We start from the raw sequence: 7,079 nt of genomic DNA on the forward strand, positions 1-7,079 counted from the left end.
ATTGATCTGACGTCTCAATCTTAATGGGCGATTGCCCTTGCCTCAACAAATACTTAATTTGTGTATAAATTCAGTGAAATCGTGCCACGTAAGACGTCACTAGTGAATATAAAGGACAAAGTTCTCTTGCGACGAATAACAAAGGAGATCATGACCGGTTGTTATCAATCCCAAACTCTTTAGATTAGTCTCTCCATTTATGTCAGCGAGGGGAAATCCCCTCCCTTTCTTTCTTTCTTTATTGATTTTTTTTTAAAAAATCTTTTGGTGGACTTAGCGTCGATCGCAAGTTACCTCAGTTTTTTTACCTTCGCACATCACGACATGCAGAATTACTTCAATATCGTATCCTACATTCCAAAAGACGTGATGCACAAGCATAAGAAAAGCGATGCATCACTGTATGTTTGAGACATGATACTAATTCACAAGGTGGTCAAAGGATCGAGAAATTTTTGGGCACTCACCACGTCTCCGTTCATTCAGGTCAATCACAAATGTCATGATTCATTTTTCCCAACTGATGATGTGGCATTGAATGCATAATTAGATTAGATGGATGTGACATAATTGTCTTGGAGGAATATTTAAATACTTTTGTCTTAGAATACACAGATAAGGGGTCAAACGAAAACGAACGATACAATCCAGCTGATTTTTTTTTTGTCCAGAAAAATCATATTCATTAATCAAAAAGATACATAAGAAGTACATAGAGTTCATAGTAAAGAATATTGAAGCATAGCAAAGTCCAAAATACTGCAAAACAAAGTCAAATCTAAAAAACAATAAATATCAACAAATCTTCAAAGGTTAAGCAAGCGCTAGTTTAACAAAAAAAGGATCTATCAAGCAATATTATTGGTAACCGATTACTATATCTCATATCTTCATCAATTATGAGCATACACTGAAAATTTCTAGGACGTTGCCAGTTGGTTGTGTGTGTCTAAGTTCGACTTTCTTTGCACCATCACTATATAGAAACAATTAAAACAAGTTGAACAAACATAAAGTTGACATTTAGGATAACAAATTTAGTGGGAAGCTCCTGTGATTACTATTGAAGTTGAAGGTGAAGGACTTGTCTATTGACAAACTATTGGTGCATCAAATCTCCAAAGATAAATTTAAATTTTTAAATTTGGATCGGGAGAGAATAACTCTTATATGTAGAATTAGATTAAGAGAGTCCAATTTCTTAGATCTAAAACTAAATTAGGGTATCTCCATGCAACATTCCTTTCTATACTCCAGTGAGCCAAAAAATGAAAATCCATCCATGGTCATTGGGGACCCTTCGATTTTGATGAGAGAATATGCATTGGCAAATCGTAATAGCCCAAAAAATAAATAAATCAATTACTAGTTTTGCCGAGCAACGAGTGATTTTCTAAATGGGTTTCGTAAAAGGTTACGATATACTAATAAGATGACGAAAATTACTTAGATGGATACTGTGAGCACAAAAAAATTATTCGCTACCGATCAAAAAGCAATTGCGTTCTTATGAAAATTTAGTTAGCACATTGAAAAAGTTACTCGGTATAAATACTTACATGGAAACTTATAATTCTATGTGATATGTTACTAATCGAGCGCACAAATTATTAATTTCCAGTAAATTGAAATTTTATGTTTTCTCATGGAATTTTGGAAGTCACGTGAAAAAGAAAATTCTAGTTATTCCCAAAAAGAGGAGAAACTAATCAAAATATTTGAAAATAATATATAGATATAACTACTCAAAAATTTTACACTAAAAGAAGAAGTTATTAGCCATGTGGATAAATTTACTAATTCTCAAAATTTTGAAAAGTTAATTTTCCACGCAGGATTGGTACTTATATACTTTTTGAATACGAAAAGTTAATAAACCATCGAGATAATATTAAAATCAGTATAACCAATTACTTGATATCTTGATATTTGTTGAAATTTATGCATGATTAATAGCTTCTGCATAACAAAGTTGCTCAGTGCATTTGTAGTTACTAGTAATCTTTACACGACTATAATCTAAGCCGCCTTGTATTTCATGCCCATGGAAATGTAGAACCACCTAATGCTAATGCAACCAAAATATTTAATTTGTTCATAAATTCAGTGAAATCATGCCACGTATGACATCATTAGTGAATACAAAGGACAAAGTTCTCTTGCAACCAATGAAAAAGGAGATCATGTCCGGCTGCTATCGATATCAAACTCTTCGGATTAGTCCATCCATTTACGTCAGTGAGGGGAAATCTCTTCGCTTCTCTTCTCTCTCTCTTTCTTTCTTCATTAAATTTTATCTTTTGGTAGACTTAGCGTCGATAGCAAGTTTCCTTAATTTCCTTAACCTCACAATTAGCAACATGCGCAATAACTTTAAACTTCGAATCCAAGATTTCAAAAGACGTGATGCGCAAGCATAGGAAAAGCGACCCATTACTATATTCTTTTGACACTGTACTAATTCACAAGGTCGTCAAAGGACTGAGAAATTTTTGGGTGTTTCCAAATAGGATGACTTCTCCATTCATCCAGGCCAATCACTTAGCATCGAATATCACGATTCATTTTCCCAAACTGATGACAACATTGCTTTGAATGCAGAATTAGATTAGATGCATAGGACAAATTCGTCTTGGAGAATATTTCAACACTTTTTGTTTTAGGATATGTGATTTAGGGGTCAAACAAAAATAAAGGATACAATCCAGTTGAAATTTTTTCTTTTTCTTTGGTTGAAAGAAAATCATATTCATTACTCAAAAGAATACATGACAAGTACATAGTGTTAATAATAAAGAATATTGAAGCACAACAAAACCCAGAAAACTGCAAAACAATGATGTTGAACTAGATCAAGAGAGTTCAACTTCTTAGATCTAAAACTTAGTGTATCTCCATGCAATTCTCCTTTCTATACTCCAGTAAGCCGAAAAATGAAAATCCATCCATGGTCATTGGGGATCTTCGATTTGAATGAGGGAATATGCATCGATAAATCATATTAGGCCAAAAAAAAAAAAAAAAATTCAATTACTGGTTTTGCCAATCAACGAGCGATTTTCTAAATGGGCTTCGTGAAAAGTTACAATATACTGATAAGATGTCAAAAAATAACTTTGATGGATATTATAAGCATGTAAACGTTGCTACCGATCAAAAAGCACTTACGTTGCTATGAGAATTCAGTAAGCACGTCAAAAAAGTTACTCGATAATTTTACATGGAAAATTATAATCTACGTGATACTTTACTAATCAATTGTAGAGACTGTTAATATCCAGAAAATTTAAATTTTACGTTGTCTCCTGGAAGTTTAGAAGTTTCACGAAAAAGAAAATTCCAGTTATTCCCAAAAAGAGAAGAAACTAATGAAAATATTTGATAAGCATATATTTTACACTTACTATTAGGTAAAAAATAAGAAGTTATTAACCATGTGGATAAATTTACCAATTTCTAGATGTTGAAAAGTTTTTTTCCTAGCAGGATTGGTGTGTAATTACTTTTCAAATATGAAAAGTTAATATAACATCGAGAAAATATTAAAATCAGTATAACTAAGTACTTGATATTTATCAACAATTACACATGATTAATAGCTTTTGCATAACGAAGTTGTTCGATGCATCTGTAATTAGTAGTAATCTTTACACGACTATAATTTTAAGCCGCTGATTTTTATCCCTTGTATTTTATGCCCCCGGGAACTGCAGAACCACCTAATGCTAATGCAACCAAAATACTTAATTTGTTCATAAATTCAGTGAAATCATGTCATGTATGACGTCACTAGTGAATATAAAGCTCCGGAATTCAGACAAAGTTCTTATGCAAACAATGCAAAGGAGACCATGTCCGGTTTGCTGTCGATATCGAAATCTTCAGATTAGTCCATCCATTTACGTCCGCGAGGGGGAAATCACTTTCTTTCTTTATCAACCTCACAGCCGACAACATGCACGACTAATTCAACTCCGCATCCTTACATTCCAAAAGACGTGATGCGAAAGCATAGGAAAAGCGACCCATCACTGTATGCTTTTGACATTGTACTAACGGAGCTAGCACGAGTGTGAGACACTTAAGTGTTAAAAGTTATGTAAATAACACATAAATGCTTTTTTTTTTTTTTTTTGAAAATGGAACACGTGAATATCAAGTCTAGTGAAGATGGGCAGAAATCTTACGTGACAATTTTTTAATAATATAACTCACTTATGTGACACATCGGAGAATTGAGTCAGCGACGAAAAATCAAAACAATATTGTTTTGTCTTTTTATGAATTTTAATATAAATATTAATTAAATTAAAATATTTATATTTACAAAAAAATTAAAAAGAAAAAGAAAAGAAGGAGGCGATGACGAGGGCTCAGCCCTCAGCCGCCTGCAATCTTAGTCTTCTTCCCTTTTTTTTTTTTTTATAAAAATAATATATAAATACATTTGGTTTTAAATTTAATTAAATTAATATTTATATTAATTATTTGGCCACGTCACCAAAACAACGTTTTTGCACCTGTCTAGCCACATCAGCGAGCATAACGACGTCGTTTTGAACTTGTCTCGCCCAAAAATCGTCACATAAACATTTTGGTCAGATTTTCTTATCTTGGGCAATTAACTGATCAATTTTGTTTTGATTTTGATACTTAAGTGTCACTTTCGTAACTTTTAGTAATTAAGTGTCATCCCATGTCAAGTTTTGGCACTCTAGGTGTTCTTTTCTCGAGCTAGCACATATTTGATTCACAAGGTCATTTGTGTGATAAAGGATTGAGAATTTTTCTCGACATCTTCAAATAGCATGACGTTTCTAATCATCTAGGCCAATCACCGAGTATCGAACGTCACGATTCATTTTTCCAAATTGATGATGTTGCTTTGAATGCAAGATCAGGTTAATTGGGTAAGGACATATTCATCTCGAGGTTAAACACTTTTGTTTTTGAATATGTAATTTTTTTTTTCGAAAGAAAATTGTATTCATTACTCAAAAAGGATATAAGAGAAGTACATAAAGTTCATAGCAAAGAATATTCACGGATAACCAAGCCCATGATACTGCAAAACGAAATTAAATCTAGAAAACAAGGAGCATCCACATGGCATTAGCAGGTTGAGCACTCGCTAATTCTATAAAAACATATCTATCAAGCAAAATAATCGACAGTTGATCATCGTATTTTGTATCTTCGTTAGTCATGAAAACATGTCAAAAATTTATTCTCTAGTAAATAGGGCGTTGCCAGTTAGTGGTGCGCACTTTGACTTCCTTTGCACCATCAGCGTATGGAGACAACCAAAATAAATTAAACGAACATAGATTTGACAGTTGGGAGAACAAATTCCCAAGGAGCATCCACTGGCAAGGGCCGTCGCACCCTTGCTAGCTATAGGCGAGCGTCAGCCCCCGCCCAAATCCAGGCGAGGCTGAAACTCTCGCCCCTTGGCCGGCGAGGGCCTATGCGCCCTCATCGGCCATAGGTGAGGGTGCGGCAGCCCTCGCTCGTGGCGGGTGAGGGTGCGGCGGCCCTCACCCAGATCCAGGCGAGGGCACAGCCCTCTGCGGTTTCAAGCCTTGTAGCTATTAGCGAAGGAAGCGGTGGTGGTCAGGGCTCGTGTCGGCATTCCCACAAACATGTCTCGTGTAAGATGCAACCGCTTGCGGAAGGAAGCGTGCGTGTGGGCGGGAGAGAGAGAGAGAGTACCGTTGAGCTTGATTGAGAGAAGAAGGAAGAGATGCTTCGCAACTGGAGGAGACGAGACGCCCTGCTGCCGTGCCCTCGCTTGTGGCCAGCGAGGGCGCGGCGGCCCTCGCCAGTGGCCGACGAGGGTGCGGGGCCCCTCGCCCGACCAGCTTGTGGCCGGCGACCTCGCCGGCCAAAGGTAAGGAGAAAAAAAAAAAAAAAGAAAAAAAAAAAAAAAAAAGAAAAAATAATTTAAAAAATCTGAAAAAAAATTAAAAAAATAAAAATTTTGTTCACATGGCGCCACATAAGACCGTCGGCAGCTACGTCAGCATTTTCCGGCTTAAATTAGCTGGATGTACTGAATTGGTACCAATGTGAAAATGTTTAGGACTAAATTGGTCAAATTAAAAAGTTTAGGACTAAATTGGTATCAATACAAAAGGTTTATGACTATTTTGGTACCTTTCCCCCCTAAAGTGCTTCGAGCCCCACCACCCGCCGACAATGCTCCGTTCACGACACGAATGACCCTCGACGGCGATGGCAATGGGTCGGCCACCAAATTTAGAAATGAGCTAAGCAACATCATCGACCACGACCCGGTTACCTAGTCGAGACAATCCAAGCCCTAGCCCCGCCAAGCATGCGTTCCCAAGCGAATCTCCATCCGCCAGCAATCGAGACGTCGACTGCGCTTCGAAGCACAAACGACCTGCGATCCCAGCCTTGTTTCGCATGCCATCACCTTGCCTGCTTCGTGTTGATCATCGGTGCCACATGTCACCTAATGAATAGTTCGACATCAACACCACGCGAGACAAGGATACTGTCCCATTGGTTTCAACGTCAGCTGCGCATCAGCTCCATATTCACTCGCCGAAGTTAAAAACCATCGAGCACTTAACCTCATACATTGCGGAAAATGTTAATTAGTCTAGTTAATTACTTAATATCGTGATACTTGGGAACATTCGTAGATGATTAGCAACTTCTGCATGACGAAATCAAGCGTTATTTACTACAGTTTTTGATTTTTTAAGCTTGTCTCTTCAATTTCATGCTCATGGAGATGTAGAACCATCCAAAGCAGCCGAGATACTCAACTTGTTCATACATTCAGTGAGATTGCACCGCATCATCATTAAATATAAGCGTAAAAATCGAGAGGAGTTTTTGGATTCGAAAATCTCGACATTTGCCCATTATTAATGGTTTTTATGATTGGACACCGATTATTTTTTGGTATTAGAGTGTGCTTAAAATTACAAATTATATTCTTTTAATTTTTAGGTTTTGTTGTATTTTTCAGCGATTTTGAAAATTTCATTGCTCGGTAGCTTCTTACTATTCTTTCTTGTTTGATTATGATAAATGGATGAGTTTTT

The sequence above is a fragment of the Eucalyptus grandis genome, chromosome 9, assembly GCF_016545825.1.
Source record: "Eucalyptus grandis isolate ANBG69807.140 chromosome 9, ASM1654582v1, whole genome shotgun sequence".
In the NCBI taxonomy this organism is placed as follows: domain Eukaryota; kingdom Viridiplantae; phylum Streptophyta; class Magnoliopsida; order Myrtales; family Myrtaceae; genus Eucalyptus; species Eucalyptus grandis.